The sequence below is a fragment of the Macaca thibetana genome, chromosome 7 (assembly GCF_024542745.1).
Source record: "Macaca thibetana thibetana isolate TM-01 chromosome 7, ASM2454274v1, whole genome shotgun sequence".
Lineage (NCBI taxonomy): Eukaryota > Metazoa > Chordata > Mammalia > Primates > Cercopithecidae > Macaca > Macaca thibetana.
The window spans coordinates 104,358,509-104,381,819 of NC_065584.1; the positions used below are offsets into that span (position 1 = coordinate 104,358,509).

The window sequence follows — 23,311 nt, forward strand, 5'->3', positions numbered from 1 at the left end:
AAGCCCTTTGACAAAATTCAACAGCCCTTCATGCTACAAACGCTCAATAAATTCGGTATTGATGGAACGTACCTCAAAATAATAAGAGCTATTTATGACAAACCCACAGTCAATATCATACTGAATGGGCAAAAACGGGAAAAATTCCCTTTGAAAACTGGCACAAGACAGGGATGCCCTCTCTCACCACTCCTATTCAACATAGTGTTGGAAGTTCTGGCTAGGGCAATTAGGCAAGAGAAAGAAATAAAGGGTATTCAGTTAGGAAAAAGAAGAAGTCAAACTGTCCCTGTTTGCAGATGACATGATTGTATATTTAGAAAACCCCATTGTCTCAGCCCAAAATCTCCTTAAGCTGATAAGCAACTTCAGCAAAGTCTCAGGATACAAAATTAATGTGCAAAAATCACAAGCATTCTTATACACCAGTAACAGACAAACAGAGAGCCAAATCAGGAATGAACTTCCATTCACAATTGCTTCAAAGAGAATAAAATACCTAGGAATCCAACTTACAAGGGATGTAAAGGACCTCTTCAAGGAGAACTACAAACCACTGCTCAGTGAAATCAAAGAGGACACAAACAAATGGAAGAACATACCATGCTCATGGATAGGAAGAATCAATATCGTGAAAATGGCCATACTGCCCAAGGTAATTTATAGATTCAATGCCATCCCCATCAAGCTACCAATGAGTTTCTTCACAGAATTGGAAAAAACTGCTTTAAAGTTCATATGGAACCAAAAAAGAGCCCGCATCTCCAAGACAATCCTAAGTCAAAAGAACAAAGCTGGAGGCATCACGCTACCTGACTTCAAACTATACTACAAGGCTACAGTAACCAAAACAGCATGGTACTGGTACCAAAACAGAGATATAGACCAATGGAACAGAACAGAGTCCTCAGAAATAATACCACACATCTACAGACATCTGATCTTTGACAAACCTGAGAGAAACAAGAAATGGGGAAAGGATTCCCTATTTAATAAATGGTGCTGGGAAAATTGGCTAGCCATAAGTAGAAAGCTGAAACTGGATCCTTTCCTTACTCCTTATACAAAAATTAATTCAAGATGGATTAGAGACTTAAATGTTAGACCTAATACCATAAAAATCCTAGAGGAAAACCTAGGTAGTACCATTCAGGACATAGGCATGGGCAAAGACTTCATGTCTAAAACACCAAAAGCAACGGCAGCAAAAGCCAAAATTGACAAATGGGATCTCATTAAATTAAAGAGCTTCTGCACAGCAAAAGAAACTACCATCAGAGTGAACAGGCAACCTACAGAATGGGAGAAAATTTTTGCAATCTACTCATCTGACAAAGGGCTAATATCCAGAACCTACAAAGAACTCAAACAAATTTACAAGAAAAAAACAAACAACCCCATCAAAAAGTGGGCAAAGGATATGAACAGACATTTCTCAAAAGAAGACATTCATACAGCCAACAGACACATGAAAACATGCTCATCATCACTGGACATCAGAGAAATGCAAATCAAAACCACAATGAGATACCATCTCACACCAGTTAGAATGGCCATCATTAAAAAGTCAGGAAACAACAGGTGCTGGAGAGGATGTGGAGAAATAGGAACACTTTTACACTGTTGGTGGGATTGTAAACTAGTTCAACCATTATGGAAAACAGTATGGCGATTCCTCAAGGATCTAGAACTAGATGTACCATATGACCCAGCCATCCCATTACTGGGTATATACCCAAAGGATTATAAATTATGCTGCTATAAAGACACATGCACACATATGTTTATTGCAGCACTATTCACAATAGCAAAGACTTGGAATCAACCCAAATGTCCATCAGTGACAGATTGGATTAAGAAAATGTGGCACATATACACCATGGAATACTATGCAGCCATCAAAAAGGATGAGTTTGCATCCTTTGTAGGGACATGGATGCAGCTGGAAACCATCATTCTTAGCAAACTATCACAAGAACAGAAAACCAAACACCGCATGTTCTCACTCATAGGTGGGAACTGAACAATAAGATCACTTGGACTCAGGAAGGGGAACATCACACACAGGGGCCTATCATGGGGAGGGGGGCGGGGGAAGGGATTGCATTGGGAGTTATACCTGATGTAAACGATGAGTTGATGGGTGCAGCACACCAACATGGCACAAGTATACATATGTAACAAACCTGCACGTTATGCACATGTACCCTACAACTTAAAGTATAATAATAATAAATAAATTTAAAAAAAAAAAAAAGAAACTGTAAATTTCTGTTGTGTTCATGACAGTATTCTTTGTGCCTAGCGCAGTGCCTGGAACATAGTAGGTGCATAATTAATGTTGCTGGCTGATGGACTATTGGTGCCACAAACTGTGGGAGGTTAAACACTAGAGGGATGGCTTAGCAGCAGCAGAGTCTCCTGAAAAAGAGCACAGAGTCAAGGCCTTTGAATAACAGTTATAGCTTTACTTCCAATTAAAAAAAAAAAAAAAAAAGTCTTCTCTAAATGTTCTCTCTCTCCTAAATATATGTTCCCTGCAGGTAAAATGAGATGGATAATATAAAGCTCAAGCAGGCCAGTAGAGGCTGTGTAAAGAATTTTGACATGATTTGTTTATTATCTTCTTTGTTCACTGCTGTTCCCCAAAGTCTAAAACAGTGCCTGAAAAAGAAGAGGTGCTCAATTACTATACTTTAAACAAATGAATAGATTGATTAAATAATTAATTGCAGGAAAATTATGCTCCTCTGTTCACTGATGACATTATATGACTCTGGAAAGGAAAGGAGTCAAGCACAAACAAAGGGCCCTGAACAGGGCATGGCAAATCAAGTTCCCTTCCGTGTTTTTCCATTAATTACTATCATTTCTGACAACACTGGGTTCTGGGGCTCCAGGAAGAGCCTACATTTTAAGTAACCAAACATTAATAGTTAACATTGTGAAATTACTTATCATGCTGAGCAAGGTGCCTTATTTGCATTATCTGATTTTGTAATCAAAATCACATATGGAGGTATTATTACCATCATTACTTTTAATGATGGGTACCAGAGAGGCTCAGAAAATTTGAAAGATATGCTCTAGTTCATACAGCTAACAAGCAGAAGACCTGTGATCCAACCCAGGACCATCAACCTCAGAGCCCTTGCTCTTAACCCCTGGACTATGCTGCCTCCTCCTAAAGCTGTGGTGTTATGAACTCAAGGCTATCCTACACGGCTGCACAGCCAGTACACTGCACAACTCTAGGGGTCTCCATTCACATAGATGTTGATGGGAATGGTGTCCTCTGGATCTTGGCAATGCATAGCACTGCTCAGACATGAAGGGATAAGACCTCATGACACCAAGCTATTGGCTTCAACCTTGGCAGAACTTCAATACTCACCTCCGAAAGAAGTTTTGGAAAAGAATGCGGCTGCCATTCATTGTCTCATCACACTATTCCAGTGATTAGTCAGTGTGACAATAACAGTGGTTCTAAGGCCCATGGTACAATTCTGCTTTTTGTCCAAATCTCCTTGGCACAAGAGCCATGCCCCTCCAGCCCATGCTATGCCCATCAATACACATTTACAATAGATTGCATTCAACTCAAATGGCCCTCCAGTTAATTTACACAGTGCCAAACTGACCTTTCCAAATGTGTCCCACAGCACAGGGAGAGTGAGGGAAATTTACTGCCAGGAACCAAAAATATGCTACCTTGTGAAATATGGGTTTTTTCATGGCTTGATTTGAACTTCATATCAGGAACTGTGGAGTGGTTCAATGATTATTCACCATTTGAGGAAGGGGAAAGGCAGTTGAGAGGCCTTCAGGGGCCATATTTCATAGCCCTATCAGATGTTCATACAGGTGATTAAAAGCCCTGCGAGCAGCGGCAACAGCAGGCCTGCTGGTCACATTCTAGAGAAATAGATGGATTTCTCTAAAAGGGAAGAAACTTAAGAACCCACAGGCACTGGAAAAGTTGGTACGAATTTCCCCAGTGAATTCATTTGAGAAGAAAAATTTCTCAAGCCTTCCCCTCCTCTCCCAATCTTTTGTTCTTCCATGAAAATCTATCACAGTCCCTTTAATCCATGCTTTTCTGCGCACAAACATGATTTCAATGCCATTTGGATTGAATCCACTCTACCATGAGGCATCTTCCCTGTGAGGAGATGCAAGAGCAAGAATAATTTCCAAGCCGACTGGGGCATCATTTCAAGCATTGGCAGGAAACAGCACATGAAACGGGAGAAATCAGCAAGGGATGGTACAGTATCCCGGGGCTAGCCTCAACGCACAAGGGGAGGGAGCCATTACAGGTACTTAGAAGCAATGACAGGATGAAGGGGACCCCACCAAAAGCTGGAATCTTAAGAGGAGGGATTCATAGCCAAGGAGGAAGCTGGGAGAATAAAAACCATGCTGTCACTCTTCCTCCCTTTATCTAATCTTTTGTATTATCTTCCATTGGCCAAACCCAATCAAAGCCATTCCAGCAAAGATGTAGGTCATAAAGATTAGCCTCCCAATTCATACAGTCACTCTCCAGGACTAGAGAATAGATATGGGATATTGGGGAGGTGGGTAACATGAAAATGTCCAGCACATCAAGAAAAATGTAAAAACCCACCTTTATCCTTGACCCCCAAACCTGTCTCTAAGTTAGTGGAGATCATTCGTCTGTATATGCCAGTCTGAATGGTGTGCAGCAATACAATTACATTTAAGTTATATAACCCATTGCCAGTTTGATGTGAGCTTTCTTCGTTGAATTTTCAAAATGCTGCTCTCATAGGAAAATCTAAAAATGTTCTAATTACTTTGAACATATTCTTCCTCCTCTACTATACTATAAACTCCTTTAAGGCAGAGAAACATATTTTGTTAATAGCCAACATAAATCTAGTACCTACTTACATCAGGTATTCTATATGTTTGTTATTTCATTTAATCATCATTACAAACATACAGAGCAGAAAATCAAAGCTCTGAGAAGCTTAGTTTCACGGCGACACAGTTAGTATGGGGCAGATCAGAGATCCAAAGTCAGGTCTTTCTGACCCTGAAGTCCAAGGTATTCAACATCCTGTCCCTCTGTTTCTTTTCATTTTTGAAATCTGTACAATGCTTAGTAAGGTACCTAATAAACAGCAGGCATCCACATGAGAGTTTGTTGGATGGATGAATGGGTGAATAATATAATTTAATAAAAAAAACACACAATACTCAATCTCTATTACTATCGTCTAAGCCAGATTCTCTTTACCTCCTTCATTAATTCATTTCACAATCAGTTATTAGGCCAGCATTATTTCATCATCCAAAAACATAGGAAAGAAGTAGGAAATATAGCCTTGGGTCTCACACAGTGTATAATATTTCTGAGAAAAACTAGTCCAACACATACAAGTCAAGGAACATAATTGAGTTCATAATCAAATTATATAGGGAAGACCAGAATTTGGCTATTTCCCAAATGTTCATCCTGTGAAAATCTTAGACAGTGCTCATGAACACAGTGAGTACTGGGCAGGCAGAGAAGTAGCAGTAAAGAAAGGATGTTAGACAACAAGAGGAGAAACATACAGAACTGAGAACAAAATTGAGAAAGGGTTCATTTTCAGAAAGTAGCCTTGATTAGCACGAGAAAAGCCTGAGGGAGGAGAACACTAGCCCACTGCCTTTCACAAACCAGTATTTCAGAAAGTAATTACTTATTTTAACATCTGGATTCACGAAATATTCATATAACCTGAATAATATCTTATTCACTCTGGAAGGACTAGCCTTTTTTGATAAATTTTAAAGTTAAATTCTAAAATGAAGGCTTTTTGTAAAAAAAAAAAAAAAAAAAAAAATGTTACTATTAATGTTCCTTCCTCCTTAAAGCAATGACTCAAGTGGCCTACTCACAAGTAATGAGGAAGAACAAAGGACATTTCTGACCAAAATCCCATCAAGGTTCGGGGCCCTCCTGAGTTTGGGGAATTCGATTGGTCTCTAGCTCATAGTTACATTTCTAATCTAACAGGATCGCCTAGATCTTTGTAGTGCCCGAGAATGATACACATGAGGAAAGGGCATAAAATGATAAATTCTACAATCTGGCAAGAATGAAGACATGAGGAATCTTTAAAAGGCACCTGAGGAGTGCCATTTCTGGTAATATATAGTAGACGTACCCTTCCTGATTCCTTCCACTAAGTACAGCTAAAATCTCTGGTCATTACATAGAAAACAAATATAAAAAGTATCTGAAAAGCGAAGAGAAGCAGGTGGACCAGCTCAGAAACTCAGGACACATGAATGACCTCAGGGTAGGTTGGTTGTTGTTCTTGTTTTGCTTCCTACATCCTAAACTTGGAGCTGAACAAGTCAGCAACCCAGAAATGCCAATTGTCACAAACAAAAAGACCCCCATAAAAGCCTGTTCTGTCTAGTCAGGAAAAGGGCAGCCTAGCAAATCAGAAAACTTTTACGTAACATTCCAGTCAAACACTACACAAAAAACCCAGGGAGATTAGACTTCCACTCTGGCCAGGTCCCAGTGAGGCACCCTAAGTGGGCCACTTCCCAGCACAGAGGTGTGTCAGAAAAGGTCAGGTAGGGAACCCACAGTGTCAGCAGGGAGACCTGGACTCTGCACATGAGAAGCCTGGACTCCCAATTCCTACCTCAACAGTTAACGAGGAGCTTAGCCCTGCTCCCCACTGGGGTGGTATCAGAGGAGCCCTAGTGAGCACAGGGACTTTCACCACCATTATTACTTAATGAGGTGTCAGAAGACACCATGTGAGGAGTAGTGGTCTGCACCTTGCCCTCCCAGCCAGAGTGGTACCAGTGCAGGCCTAGTGTATGGAGCCAGAATCCTCACCCTCAACCAGAAGCAAGGTTGAGGCCACCTCCCTTGGGGATCATCAGAGGGTTAGTGGAAAACCTGGATACACAATTCTGGCAGTAACCGTGGCATCCCCACCCTTCCTCTGCCAGAGAGGTATAGAGCCACTTTGTTTCCTAGGACTACCATAAGAAATTACCACCAATTAGTTGGCTTGCATCAACATTAAGTTATTCGGTCACACTTCTGGAGGCCAGAAATCTGAATCAAGGTTTCTTTCAGGTCACACTCATTCTGAAATTTGTAGAGGAAATTTTTCCTCACCTCTTCCAGCTTCTGGAGCCTCCAGACGTTCTTTGGCTTGTGACAGCACAGCCCTAATCTTGCGCTCGGCATTCACATGTCCTTCCCTGTGTCTCTTTGTATCCTCTCCTCTACGTCCAAGGAAGGATTTAAGGCCCACACTAAACCCAGGATGACTCCATCTCAAGACCCTTAATTAACTTCATCTGCAAAGGCCCTATTTTCAAATAAGATCATATTCTGAGGTTCTGAATAGACATGAATGGGGGGCAGTGGAGGCAATATTCAACCCACTACACTAGCTAGAACAGAAGGTTTAAAAAAGATCCAAAGTCTCATAATATCATAGCTCAAAATTTCCAGGTTTCCATCAAAAAATCACTCATCATATAAAAATAAAAAATAAAAAACAGGAAAATTGTCCTGAAAAAGAGCAAGCAATAGAAGCTAACACTGAGAAGACAGAGATGTCAGAATTAGCTGACAAAGATTTTAAGCAGCTCTCATAAAAATGCTTCAACAGAAATGAAAATCAAAAAGATCCTTAGCAAACAAGTAGAATATACAAGGAAGGATGAAATAAAACTTTAGAGCTGAAAAATACAATTACTGTAATAAAAAATAATTAACGAATAGGCTAAACAGCAGAATGGAGGGAAAGAAGAATCTTTTAACTTGATGAGAGAGCAATAAAAATTACCTAATCTGAACAACAGAAAAAATTCACTGAAATAAAAGAAGAAATCTCAATGACCTGTGAGACAAAATAGAAGATTGAACATTCATATAATTGGAGTCCCCAAATTCTAGGAGAAAGATGGTGGAGCCAAAAAGGAAACTAAAAGAAATAATGGTTGAAAACTTGCCAAATTTAGCAATAAACAACCTACAGATTCAAGAAGTTGGGCAAACACCAAATAGGATAAGCTCAAAGAAAGCTAGAGCAGGACATATTATAATTAAATTTTGAAAAATGAAGAAAAAAATTCTTGAAGACAACAAGAAATAGGTAACACCTTACCTATCGGGGAAAAAACTGAATGGTAGTGTATCTCTCATCAAAATCTAGAGGCCAAATGAAGTGGCACAATATTCTTCAAGTGCTGAAAGAAAAGGACTTTCAACCCAGAATTCCATATCTAGTAAAAATTTCCTTCAAGGATGAAGGATCAATAAAGCAATGTAATATCTACCATATTAACAAACTAAAGAAGAAAAACCACACAATCATATTAATGCATAAAAAGCACTGACAAAATTCAACATCCACTTATGATAAACATTCTCAGAAAAATAAGAATACTTATAACCCTCTAGTAGAGGGTTACATCCTCAACTTGATAATAATCATCCACAACAAACCTACAGTTAACATGACAAGACAGGAATGTGCTTGGTGGGTTCTAATCAGGAGGTCAGGTGGCTGACTGGGGAGAACAAGATGGAGAGGCAGAGGTAAGTTCTGAGAGGTGACGAGGGCAGTTTCTGTGGACACTGGTAGCAGTTGTAGGGATGGTGGCTGGTAAAAGACTGAGTGCTGTCCTCCTAGCATTGAGAGCAGAGCAAGGAGATCCACTCTCACCACTCTTTTTCAATGGTCCAGGAAGCTCTAGCTTTACCTGGATGGCTGAGAACAGTCTCTACACCGGTTTTCCTCCCTTTTGGGCAGCCCATTCAAACCATTTAGCCTGGGCGTCATCCTTGATGACTTTCTTTCTTGTTCATCCTTCGTCCAATCCAATAGCAAAATCTGTTGTTCTGCCTTCAAAATGTGTCCAAAATACAGCCATCCTCCTACCTTTGTGGTTCTGTTCAATGTTACCACTATGCTTTCCTGGATCAGGGCAAAGGATTCTTCTGGGGTCACTTTTATCCCTACACAGTGCCTTCATAACAGCCAGAGTAATTCCTTTAATAAATAAAACATACCATATCACTCTTCTACCTCAAGCCACCAATGGTGCCAAGTCACTCAAAGAAAAAGCCAGCATCCCTACAACTGCTACCTGTGTCCGTAGAAACTGCCCTCGTCACCTCTCAGAACTTACCTCTGCCTCTCCGCCTTGTTCTCCCCAGTCAGCCACCTGACCTCCCTGATTAGAACCCACCAAGCACGTTCCTGTCTTGGGGCTTTAAAACATGTTGTTTTCAAATGCACTTCTGCAATTGCTATTTTCTTTGCCAGGAAGAGTTATCCAAGTCTCTCTCCTCCAACTGTTACCTTTCACAGAGACTTCTCTGACCTTTTCTCATAATTCAGAGCCCATGTCCCCCTGGTACACCTTATCCTCCATTTTGCTATTCTTTCTTCCATTTCCTTTAGAACCATTTCAATTAATCTGTTTATGTGTCCCTTCACTAGAATGCAAAGTCAAAGGGCAAAACCTTTTCTTTTTTGCTTCCTACTTACAGCTGTCTCTCCTGACTAGAAGTGTCTGGCATATACCAGATACTTGATAAATATTTGGTAAATGAATGAATTAAAATAATACCCTACATGCATCTTTCTTATTTTTAAAATGCATGTTTTGTTTAGCTTCCAGGGTACATGTGCAGGATGTGCAGGTTTGTTACATAGGTAAACACGTGCCATGGTGGTTTGCTGTACCTATCAACCCATCACCGAGGTATTAAGCCCAGCATGCATCAGCTCTTTTCCCTAATGCTGTCCCCACCTTCCACCCTCCACCCTCCCCCGACAGGCCCCAGTAAGTGTTGTTCCCCTCCCTGTGTCCATGTGTTCTCATTGTTCAGCTCCCACTTACAAGTGGGAACATGTGGTGGTTGATTTTCTGTTCCTGCATTAGTTTGCTGAGGATAATGGCTTCCAGCTTCATCCATGTCCCTGCAAAGGATATGATCTCCTTCCTTCTTAATAGCTGCATAGTATTCTATGGTGTATATGTACCACATTTTCTTTATCCAGTCTATCATTGATGGGCATTTGGGTTGATTCCATGTCTTTGCTATTGTGAAGAGTGCTGCAATGAACATATATATTCTACATGCATCTTTCTTCCTCTTTCTTTCCTTCCTTCTTTTCCTCCCTACTTTTTTTTTTTTTCTTTTCTAGAGCTAACATAAAAAAGCCTACTGGTAGTACAAGACAGTGCACTGAATTCTTGCAAAACATGAGTGACTAGGTTTGTCTGTTTTCTGCATAAATCTGTGTATGTAAACAAAATATCACATGAGAATCAAATAGCAACTCAGTTTACAAAAAGTGTACTGGTGTAATTCTGTGCAAATCATTAGATGAACATAGGAAAGAAAGAGAGAGGCACTGGGAACACAAATGCTCCCAGGATTTCTAAATTGTTTTCTGTGTTCACCTAATGCTTCACCCTAGAGAGTGATGCTAATTCTTGTCCCCATTCCCTGACAGCCAGAGTCCTTAGGAGTGCTTCCTAACACTCTAGAAATACAGAGTCTGATGCCCCCTTCACTCACTTAGACAATCTTCCTGTGCTAGAAAACTATCAACACATGAAGAGGTAGATGGCAAGGTAATTTTTACTTAGGTTGGGTATGCAAAGATCATGTGTCAGCATAGGAGCTTGCCTCTAGCACCTTTCATTTATCTCTTTCTTAAGGCAGCAGCCAGTCTGGAACTCACTATCAGAGCTATGAAAAGCCTCCATTAAGTCTCCTCTCTAAGGGATTTAGTGGGATAGGTTTGTGTCCATAAGCAAAAGCCCTGATAATGGGCAGTGTCTTGCTTGCTGTTCCCATCTTGGTATAAATTATGGATCAGCGCTGGAAAGTGTCCAGCCAATCCAGCAACCCTACACAGATGAAACACCCCTCACCCCTCCTCATGCTGAAGTCAGTCCTCTGAATAATAAAAGGCAATCAAATGCCAACTCGCACGCAACAGTTGTTATTCCAGACAAGTGCCTTGTTCCAGTCTGCCCAAGAAGTAGGGAAGATTATTCACTTAGCTCCAAATGCAATTTATTTTCTGAGCTTGTTTCAGTTTGATTCTCTCATGCTTTATGCTTCATAATAAGTTTATATTCTGCTCTACTTGAATCAGCAAAACCTCAGGGGCATCTCTTGCAAGTTACAGAGAGTGATGATTAGCAACTCAAAACTGAAGCATGTTCAAGACTTCCAGAAACAGAACCCAACCCCATGGAGTAAAATGTAAGTCACAGCCCGGAGCAGATGTAGCAAGAATCTGGTTTGAGACATCAAATGGGCACCTCTGCTCTGTGCAAACCACTTCCTTGCTGGCCTCAAAGCTTCAGTTAGTGCTAAATGCCTAGGGCACTCTATCACAGGTAGAGGTTGAGTTTTGGCTGCTTCTTTGAATTCTGGATTTCTCTACCCTTTCTTTCTGCCGGACAGGAAGCTAACTTCATGCTTTCTTTCATCTTTGTGTCTAACACCTTCACAATACAGCACGTTGGGCCTACTTTCAGTGGAAAATAAAAATCACCGTGCAAGAGGGGCTGATTGCTGATGGTTGACGCTTATCGAAACAAAACCAGAGCACATGCATGTTCTTATTCAGAGAAGGTAGGTAACTTAGGCAAATTCTCACAGGTAGTAAGTGACAAACCAGGAGTAGAGTGTCCTGAATCTAAGTGCTGTGATCTCCCCTATTTAACAGTCCTGAAACTGTTTCCTTCTTTCATTTCTTACAGTTTCCTCTCTTTTTTTCAACATTTTCCTCTCATAGTTTTCTCCAACTTTCCTATAACGACACCTTATTTTACTCTTGAGTTTGAGAAAACAATAATCAAGGACTGTCATTTTATGTATTTTCTGTTTGGTTTCTTCCAAGCATTTCCCTCAATATTTGGCATTCTGCAACTTCATTTTGGTGTGTTCAAGTGCAGTTAATCCCATCCTCAACTTCAGGATTCATTTCTTTTGTACTCCTGGAAAATTATTAGCCAATATATTTAAGACAGTGTCCTCTTCTTCTTACTCTCTATTGTCATTCTGAAGCTTCTTCGAACTTCTCAATCTAGGCCAGGCGTGGTGGCTCACGCCTGTAATTGCAGCACTTTGGGAAGCCAAGGTGGGCGAATCACGAGGCCAAGAGATCGAAACCATCCTGGCCAACATGGTGAAACCCCGTCTCTACTAAAAATACAAAAAATTAGCTGGGCATGGTGGTGTGTGCCTGTAGTCCCGCTACTCGGGAGGCTGAGGCAGGAGAATCACTTGAAACTGGAATGAGGAGGTTGCAGTTAGCCGAGATCCCGCCACTGCACTCCAGCCTGGGCAACAAGAGCGAAACTCCATCTCAAAAAAAAAAAAAAAAGCACTTCTCAATCTACCTTCCACGTCTCTCAGTCATTCTTCTGTAGTATCCATTTCTTTCTCTAGGTCATAAATTATAGGTTATGGTCCCAAATATGTCCTTCATTTTCTTAAGTTCTTCAACTGTGTCTAAACTGCTGCTTCTCTACCATGGTTTTGATTTCAATGGATATATCTTTCATTTCTAAAAAATGTCTTTTTCTTAAATACGGCTGTTGATTTTCATAGTTTCTTATTCTGTCTTCATAATTTTTTCCTTCCTTCATCATCTTGGTCAGTGGTATTATTTCTGGGCTGTTATGTTCCATTGGTCTATGTGTCTATTTGTGTACTGTACCATGTTATTTTGGTTACTGTAGTCTTATAGTATAGTTAGAAGTTGGGTAATGTGACGCCTCCAGCTTTGTTCTTTCTGCTTACGATTGCTTTGGCTATTCAGGCTCTTTTTTGGTTCCATGTGAATTTTAGAATAATTTTTTTCTAGTTATGTGAAAAGTGACATTAGTAGTTTGATAGGAATAGCATAGAAACTATTAATTGCTTTAGGCAGTATGGCCATTTTGAAATTGATTCTTCCAATCCATGACCATGGAATATTCCTCCATTTGTTTGTGTCATCTATGATTTCTTTTAGCAGTGCTTTGCATTTCTCTTATAGGGATCTTTCACCTCCTTGGTTAGATGTATTCCTAGGTAGTTTTTAGTGGCTAATGTAAATGGGATTGTGTTCTTGCTTGGGTTCTCAGTTTGAATGTTATTGATGTATAGAAATGCTACTGATTTTCTGTACATTGATTTTGTATCATGAAACTTTACTAAAGTCCTTTATCAGTTCTAGGAGCCCTGTAGTGGAGTCTTTAGGGTTCTCTAGGTATAAAATCAAAAGTGAAGAGAGATAGTTTGACTTCTTTCTTTTCGTATTTAGATGTCTTCTATTTCTATTTCTTTTTCTTGCCTGAATGCTCTGGCTGGGATTTCCAGTAGTATGTTGAATAGGAGTGGTGAGAGAGGGCATCCTGATCTTGTTCCAGTTCTCAAAAAGAATGCTTTAAGTTTTTGCGCATTTATTATGATGTTGGTTGTGAGTTTGTCATAGATGGCTCTTACTATTTTGAGATATGTTCCTTCAATGACTAATTTCTTTAGGGTTTTTATTATGAAAGGACGTTAGATTTTACTGAAAGCTTTTTCTGCATCTATTGAGATGATCATATGTTTTTTGTTTTAAATTCTGTTTATGCAGTGAATCACATTTATTGATTTGCATATTTTGAACCAACCTTGCCTCTCAGGAATGAAGACTACTTGATCATGGAGAATTAACTTTTGGATGTGCTTTTGGATTCAGTTTGCTAGCATTTTGTTGAGAATTTTTGTGTCTACGTTTATCAGAGGTATTGACCTGTAGTTTCCTTTTTTCATTGTGTCTTTGCCAGGTTTTGGTATCAAGGTGATGCTGGTTTCATAGAACAAGTTAGGAAGGAGTCCCTCTTCTTTGATTTTTTGAAATAGTTTCAATAGAATTGAGACCAGCTCTTCTTTGTATGTCTAGCAGAATTCTGCTGTGAATCCATCTGATTCAGGGATATTTTTGGTTGATAAGTTTTTCATTACTGATTAATTTTTGGAACTTATTAGTCTTCTCAGGGTTTCAACTTCTTCCTTATACAATCTTGGGAGATAGTGTGTTTCCAGGAATTCATCCATTTTTTTCCAGATTTTCTATTTTGTGTGCACAAAGATGTTTATAATCATCTCAGGATCTTTTGTATTTCTGAGGGATTACTTGTGATGTCACCTTTGTTAGTTCTGAGTGCGCTTATTTGGATCTTACCTCATTTTCTTTCTTAACCTAGCTAGCAGTCTATCAATCTTGTTTATCCTTTCAAAAAATCAACTTTTGGTTTCATCAATTCTTTGTATGGATTTTGGGGTCTCAATTTTGTTCAGTTCTTTTCTGATTTTAGTTATTTATTTTCTTCAGCTAGCTTTGGGATTAGATAGTTCTTGTTTTTCTAGTTCCTCTAGGTGTGATATTAGATCATTAATAGGGGATATTTCTAACTTTTTGAGGTAGGTATTTGTCTCTATAAACTTTCTTCTTAATCCTGCTTTTACTGTATGTCAAAGATTTTGGTATGTGGTATCTCTGTTCATTTATTTCAAAGAACATCTTGATTTCTGCCTTAATGTTATTGTTTACTCAAAACTTATTCAGGAGCAAGTTGTTCAATTTCCATGTAATTGCATGGTTTTTAAGAGATCAGATGATTTTTATTCCACTGTGGTCTGAGAGTATGATTGGTATAATTTCTACTGTTTTTAATTTATTGAGACTTGCTTTATGGCAGAGCATGTGGTCATTCTTGGAGTATACTCTGTGTGCAGATGACAATAATGTATATTCTGCAGTTGATGGGTGGAGCATTCTGTAGACATCCGTGAGGTCCAATTGGTAATGTGTCCAATTTAAGTCCAGAATTTCTTTGTTAGTTTTCTGCATCAATGATCTAACACTGTCAGTGGGGTGTCAAAGTTCCCCCACCATTATTGTATAGACGTCTAAGTCTCTTCTTAGGTTCAGAAGTATTTATTTTATAAATCTGGATGTTCCAATGTTGAGTATTTAAGATAAGTCTTCTTGCTGAATTGAACCCTTTATCATCACATAATGTCCTTTTTTGTCCTTCTTTACTGTTGTTAAAGTGTTTTTATTTAATACAAGAATAGCAATCCCTGCTCTTTTTTCCCCATTTGCATGACAGATTTTTCTCCAGTCCTTTACTTTGAGGCTATGGATGTCATTATGCATGAGATGAGTCTTTTGAAAACAGCAGATGGATGGGTCTTGTTTTTTTATCCAACTTGCCACACTATGCCTTTTAAGTGGGGCACTTAGACCATTAATGGTTACTATTGATATGTGAGGCTTTCATCCTATTGTGAAGTTGTTAGCCTGTTGCTTTGTAGTTTCTATTGTGTGATTGTTATTGTGTGATTGTTTTATAGGGTCTTTGGGCTATGTACTTAAGTGTGTTTCTGTATAGCAGGTATAGTTATGTTGTTCATGTTTAGAACTCACTTAAGGAGCTCTTGTAAGTCTGGTCTGGTGATAACAAATTCCCATAGCACTTGCAATTCTGAAAAATAGTTTATTTTTCCTTTGCTTATGAAGCTTAGTTTGGCCAGATTTAAAATTCTGGGTTGGCATTTCTTGAACAATGTTGTAAATAGGCCCCCAATCTCTGCTGGCTTGAAAAATTTCTGCTGAGAAGTCTACTGTTAGCTTGATAGGGTACCCTATGTATGCAATCTGACCTTTTTCCCTAGCTGCCTTTAAGGTTTTTTCTTTAGTGTTGACCTTGGACAGTCTGGTGACTATACACCTTGGTGATTTTCATCAATGTAGCATCTTGCAGGTCTTCTCTGGATTTCTTGTATCTGGATGCTTACCTCTCTAGCAAGATTAGGGAAATTTTCTTGAATTATTCCCTCAAGTATGTTTTCCAGGTTGTTGCTTTTTTCTTCTCTCTCAGGAATGCCAATAATTCATAGATTTGGCCACTTTACATAATTCCATATTTCTCAGACTTTGTTTTTTTTGTTTTGTTTTTGTTTTTGTTTTTGTGAGATGGAGTCTCACTCTGTCACTCAGGCTATAGTGCAATGGCACGACCTTGACTCACTGCAACCTCTGCCTCCTGGGTTCAAGTGATTCTCCTGCTTCAGCTTCCTGAGTAGCTGGGATTACAGGTGCACACCACCGTGCCTGGCTAATTTTTGTATTTTTAGTAGAGATGCAGTTTCACCATGTCGGTCAGCCTGGTCTCGAACTCCTGACGTCATGATACACCTTCCTTGGCCTCCCAAAGTGTCAGGATTACAGGCGTGAGCTACTGCACCTTGCCTGTTCATTTTTTAAAATTCTTTTTTCTTTATTTTTGTTTGACTGGGTTAGTTTGAAAGGCTGATCTTCAAGCTCTGAAATTCTTCTGATTGGTCCAGTTATTATAAAGCTTTCAATTGTATTTTGAAATATTTCAAGTTTTTTTTTCTAATTCCAGAAACTCTGATTGATTTCTTTTAAAGATATTTATCTCTTCCTTCATTTCCTGGATTGCTTTAGAAGTTTCTTTGTTTTTATTTTCATCTTTGTCTTGGATCTCATTGAGCTTCTTTGCAATCCACATTTTGAATTCTTTAATCTATCATTCCTGAGTTTCCATGTTGGTTAGAGACCACTGCTGGAAAGTTAGTGAGATCCTTTGGTGGTGTCACTACATTCAGATTTTTCATGGTGTCAGAATTATTTCACTGGTTCCTTCTCATCTGGGGATGCTGGCACTTCTAATTTGTGTAATTATTTTCATATAAGTAGAATTTTTTCTTTATCTTTCCATATAATTTTTTTCTTTCCCTTTCCCCTCTTCTCTATGGAATGTGACTGTAGAAAATGCTAGGCAGAGTCTTTTGGGTTTGCCAAAAATAGCCCTATTTATTTGTCAAAAATAGCCCTATTATGCATGTCTGTCGGCAGGTTTATTGGGCCATGCAGTTTCACCTAGAAGCCAGTAGATGTCACTTATGGGTTAGAGTCAGCTGTGGCCAATGCAGCTGGGTATCTACTTGATCCTTGTTTACTGGCAAAATTCTCTGTTGCCTCAGGAAATGGGCTGACTTACGGAGTACACAGTGGTCTGAACTCCCTGCTCAGCTACCAGGGAGGCAGCAACCGCAGTGGGTGAGGCCAGGCTGAGCCCACTCACCTACAGGTCTCTTGATTGTAGGCACAAGCATCAGTGCCAAGGGAAAACCCCATGAGCAGCCACCAAGCACCCAGACGTGTGCCTAAGTAGGAAACTGGAAAACCTCCTAGGCTCCAAGTCCTCTGCACAGTGATGTAGGGGGAAGCCTAAATTCCTAATTCAGAAGAGTGGCTGCTCTGGATGCCTGGAGATCTGCCTGGGCATGGAGCAGAGAAGGTTCCTCTCCACTTGGATCTCTGTACAGGAAAAGTGGGGCAGCTCAGGCTGCTAAACCAGGCAAACAGGTGCTGTGAATGCCTAGAGATCTGCCTGGGCACGAAACATAGAAGGCCCACATTTACCCAAATCTCTTCACAGAAAGGGTGTGGCAGCTCAGGCTGCCAATCAGTGTAATAAGGTGCTTTGAGTGCCTGCAGATCTGTCTTGGCTTGGAATGTAGAGGACTCCACTGCACCATGATCTATGTCCAGGAATAGTGAGGCAGCTCAGGCTGCTCGACCAGGGAGCAGGCACTCCAAATATCTGGAGATCTGCCTGGGCATGAAGTGGAGAGGGCCTTGCTACACTAGGATCTCTGCACAGGAGAAGGGTGAGGTGACTTAAGAGAGTAGGTGCTCCAAATACCTGGAGATTTCTCTACATGTGGAATGGAGAGGGCCTCACTGCACCACAGTCTATGCACAGGAAGGGTGAGACAGTTCAGGCTTCTAATCCTGGTGAGGAAGTGCTCCAAACACTTGGAGATCTACCTGGACATGGGGCAGAGAGGGCCCCACTGCACTATGATCTATGTCCATGAGGGTGGGGTGCCTCAGGCTGCTGGTCCAGGCAAGTGGGTGCTCTGAATGCCTGGATTTCTGCCTGGGAGTGAAGTGGAGAGGGCTCTGCTGGACCATGAACTCAGGGGAGCAGGCTGGGTTAGGCACCCAGCAATTACACATGCAGACTGATTCCAGTCTGCCAAGATGGCCCTGGCTGCAAGTCCCATCACCTAGGAGAAATCAGCTCTCCTTCCACCCCAGGCCTGCAATGAGGAAGACCACAATTCTAACACCTACTGCTGAAGCACTTTCTACAGTTCTGGCTGTTGATGTCCCTAACCCCTCCAGAGCAGGTGCTCTAGTCTCTGGCCCAAGACTAAAATGCTTGCACAGCTATGCAAGTTGCCAAAGTATGACTGACTTTGTACGAGCCCAAATTAGAAACAGTGTCCTGTTCTTGGTCCTGAATCTGGGAAAATGCCTGCAGCTTTTCTCAGTGTCTTTCCCTCACAGTGTCTTCAAGCCTCATTTCAAGTTAGCTCTAGGGTTTGAGAGAAACAAAATGCTCTCTCTCGGCCTCAGTTGCTAGGATCCTTAGTGGAAACATTTGTCACAGAGGGTGACTCTCTGCCTCTCTCAGGTACTGGGACTTCACTCAAATTTTACAAGACAGACACTGTCACAGGGGCTGTTTGCCCACATTGTCATCCTCGGGATCTGGGGTGTTCTTCATGATTCTGGTGGATTCCTGTTTTTCTTCTTGAATTAAGGCACACAGAGTTTAACTTTGTGCACTATCATGCTATTTCCAAGTGGCTGAGGCATGCTATAAGCCTCTAATCTGCCATTTCGGGAAAAAAAAAATTTAAAACCGTTTTGTTTATAAATTGTAATTTTTTTAAGTTTTACTTTGAAATAAAAAGTTGCAAAAATAGTTCAAGAGATGTCCTTGTACTTTTCATCTAAAATTTTTCAAATACTTTCCACCATACTTTCCATATCATTCTCTCTCCATTTCTCTCTCTTGTTCGTTTTCTCTCAATTTATTTATAATTGTTAAGTTGGGTTATTTTGATCCTATAGTTTTTGCTCTTGATGTGGGAGAAGAATCACAATCAGCATTAACGTGATCTCCTACGTTTAGGAACTGGAAGTTTTGTAGTTGGGGGAAGCAGGTAGGAAATGAGAAAAACAAATATCCATAGGACCAGGAGCTAAGCTCTCTGCTTTAAATATTTGTTGACTCATCTTGTCTTCAGAATAACAGAAAATTATGTATTATGAGCTCCATTTTTAAGAAAGAGAAAAACAGAGGCTTAATAACAAAGCTTGATTATATAGGAATGGGGTCCACATAACTATGAAGCCAGGATCCTAAACCATATTCTTTTCTTTCCTCTACAACACACTGCCTGGAGCATCTCAGGACATACCCCAACACACCCCTTCTGGCAGTTGCTGAGCCTCTTCATATCATTAGAGTGGGATGTAAATAAATTAGAATAGCTGTGTTTTTTCCATCAGCAATTAATTAAGCAAGTCACACCTGCCTAAGGTTCATTTGTAAATACATTCTGATCCCTTCCTGAGTTTTATACCTGTCTCTTTGGGCAATTAACAAACTCAGTTGAATTTCTTATGACTCACCTCAAAATGCCATATGCTCACAATGGTTCGTGTATAGAAAAACCAGCTGAGACCTCAAGGAAAACATAAGCAAACATTACATATACAAACACTTCTGCTGGGCACATATGCCTAGGATTTATTGTCTCTTAGGTGGCTTTCATTACTTCTTAAAAGAAATAAGCTAAACTAAACTAATTTCTGGAGACATTTACATTCAGACCAAAATTTCTACATCCAAAGAACACATTTTATTATCAGAGAATGAATGAGTCAGAGATGTTGTAACTTTCAGCATCCTAAGTAAAGGACAACATATCTAGCTAATGTGTCAAGAATGAAATCATTACCTAGTGTTTGGAATGCCACCAGTTTATCAGATAAGAACTTAACTGGGGCTCTAACTCCACAAAACAAAGAGTTTATGACCCTAAGCCTCCTTTATTCCCCAATTTTCCATCTCCCTTTTCATACACACCCTCCACATTGGGTCAGTTTGCACACTGACTATCTCAGCTCCATCAGACCTGTTGATCACTGCTGGGGAAAAGTAACCATCCACATAGGTTGAAACCACAGAAATCCATAGTCTTCCTTACCACTGATCTTTTAACCTCTCTCTGTCACTCTTTGCTCTATCACTGGTCAGTTTTTTCTTCCATTCCCTTTAATGACTGTTCCTCCTTTATTATTTCCCTCAAATCCTTCTCCTACTCTATTTCCCATCAGCAGATGACCTCATAATGCTCTGTGCAAAAATAAATAAATAAATAAATAATCAAGGATATGAGGGATAACATCATTCTACCTCCTGCTCATGGATAGAATCATGACTAATCTATTCGGACCCCCTTCTAGCTTCTTTTAGATACGTCATCAGTTGTTACCGGTGTTGGCTGCACTTCCGATCTCTTTTATCTCAAGACTGGCTTCTGCTCCAGACAGACATTTAAGGAGCTTGCTCAAATGCTGCTGTCTGTAAACACAAGTGAAATATCAACAACAAGCAGCATATACATCCCTCAATCCTGAATACTTTAATTATTGCCCAAATGGTCTATTTCCCTTAACAATCAGGTTTCTTTAAAAAAAAAAAAAAAAAAAAAAAGCTATAGACATTGTCTTGTTTCCCACCAGCCAAACCCCTCTAGCCAAAGGAATGAATCATTATTTCTTCTGCATCCTCACCTTGGTTGGCTTTGTTATAATATTTGATGATTTTATTTACATTGTAGAATAAACTGAAAATCATTCTCTATACTCTTCTCCTATGTATACTTATATTTAGAAGTAAATACATAAGTAAAAAAGAATTTAATGAAACTGTTTTTCACCCACTCCAGATGTCTAAGAGAGATACACTCATGGCTAGTGTAGACTGATAATTCTGCATTTCTTGTTTCACATGGAGGCAGGAAAATATCTTCTAGACTGAAAGGGTATACATTATGTCTACGAGACTGAACTGTGCTGTCCTGAACAAAACGAAAAAACAAAGTTTGCCTTAATAAAGTGTGCTGGCTTCCTAGTAGTGAAAAAAATCAACTACTTGTTGATGGAGAGAATGAGTGAGAATTGGAGCATCGATCTGCCTTCACATATGGGACCAGAGCTGCACTCTTCTCAACTGAACCTTTAGAAAAGTTATTTCACATCTATTAAAGACTTACATGATCATATTTGGAAGATACAGGAGGGGGTAAGGGAATAGAACTTCCTGCTCATGGATATGAGGGCTTGAGTGTAGGAGGTCTGAGAGAAAATTGAAAAACTTAAGAAGTGGGAAGCCCCATTCCCACCAGCCCCCACGTGCACAGACTGCACCACTCTGAGACCTATATGACCCATTGTAAAAATAGCAACCTATATTTCCAGCATAGTCCAATGCTTTGTCTGGTGAAAACAAACCAGGAGTTACTAAGAATCGGAAAAAGGGAGATTAACTGTTGTATGCTCACCTTGCCAGGGGGTTGGAAGATGGCCGTGCTGGCAGATACTGATCGGTCTCTGGAGCTGGCCCACTCAGTGATATAACAATGCCAGGCTGGCAGCAGAGGTGAAGACTCCCCGTGTGTGAAACCTGACTCCCTATTGTGTAGGTTAGCAAGTTACAGAAAAGGAGAGGCCCTGCCAAACCTGCATTTATCTCTAATTCAAGTCCCGATTGCTCCATAAGTTCCGAATAGAACTGCATTCCCCAACTCCAGGCTGTTCTCTTATCTCACGCTCTTAAAACCTCAAAAGTTACCCATTTAAGAAACTTGCCTTCCCACTGCAACATAGTTCCTCCTGCTAAATTTAGAGATTTGAAAAATGACACCATCATCTACTGATTACCCATGGATGTTATCTGCCATTCTTCCTCTTTTCTTGCCCAAATATTTTTCATATATTTATTCCTAGAATTCCCCATTATACTCACTATTTTCCGTCCATACTATTACAAAAATCACTTCGTGTTTTCCTTGCCTCTTTCTCTAGTCTTCTAGGCCTCCATCCTATCCTGCCTACTGATGGAAGAGTCACATTTCTAAAACCCAAAACCCTTTAAAGATTCACCACTGACTATAGAATGAAACAAAACTCCTACTTAGCCTGGTCTATAATGCCCTCCAAGATCCGTCCCCTGTCTATCTCTCCAATGTCACTTACTTCAACTCTCTTCCTTGCCCACTTTACTCCAGTCACCCTCGCTTCTTTTCCAATTCTGAAACACACCAAACTCATTCCTGCTACATGGCCTCCTCACATGCTAGTGAGCTAGGGAGATGTTGGCTCACTTCCTCTAACCCTCTTCCTCGAACTCCATCCCACTTCACCCACCTTCTCAAATGGCAAATTCTTGTGGTTGGGGTATTGGCTTAAATGTCTTTTCAAAGAGGTCATCCTGTTCTAAATGATTTTCCACTACACTCTACCGTATTCTTTATTACTACAACCCACTTTTTTTCTTATGGCTACTATCACATTATGTGAATATTTACTTAATTGTTAACTGGACAGTTTATCGTCTGTCTCCCATTAGCTCCAAAAAGTCAAAAAATCAGAAACTTTGTATAAATATTTTAGTCCCTGGTACCTAGTAGATGCCAGTACAAATTGGTTGAATGAATGCCATATAAACTAATGAGTGAATGCAGGCTATGAGATGTTCACAGCTGCCTTACATCAGTGGACCTTTACTCACTATGACTCCTCAGCCTAGAGAAGGCCCTTTGTCTACTCCACCGTACTGGGAAACACCTACCCATACAGCTTCCATCCTTTAGTGCTGTCATCATTTGCTCTTTTAAGTCTTATCTGACTTCCTCCCTTCACCCCTAGGTATAGTTTTAAGCTCCCTTCTTTATACTTCATCTCTAATTTGCTTCTATCATAGTGCTTACAACACTTACACATTCTATTTGTTTGTATATTTCCTCCTAAGAAAATCATTAATTCTTTAAGGATGAGGACTATCTTAGTCATCACTGTACCCCTAGTATCTAGCCCAGTGCCTGACACTAAAGTTATTTTTAAATTAACAAATAAATGGCTGAATGAGACATGCTTATGACTCTATTTTTTCTTGTAGCACATGAAACATTTCACTGTAGAAATTATTGACAATCTTATCTGTGCATATCACCATCCATTAACTGGGGTTCTGGGATATACAGCAGTGCAACATACAGGTTAATACTTAGTAAATTACATCCCTTCCAAAAGGCAAGACATGCCAGACTGCACAGAGAAAAGGAAAG

At 40.0% G+C, this 23,311-nt stretch overlaps 1 protein-coding gene and 1 long non-coding RNA gene across 3 annotated transcripts in view; both read right to left on the reverse strand.

Annotated features, from left to right (window-relative positions):
• The window catches only part of AGBL1 (AGBL carboxypeptidase 1), an 850,662-nt gene that overhangs the window by 574,153 nt on the left and 253,198 nt on the right, over positions 1-23,311 (reverse strand). The window lies entirely within an intron of this gene.
• On the reverse strand, positions 2,487-21,687 carry LOC126959740 (uncharacterized). The gene is made up of 4 exons (XR_007727643.1): positions 21,527-21,687; positions 20,456-20,544; positions 19,590-19,642; positions 2,487-2,664 (listed from the first exon to the last, which is right to left on the reverse strand). It is a non-coding gene; the product is annotated as an uncharacterized LOC126959740 (long non-coding RNA).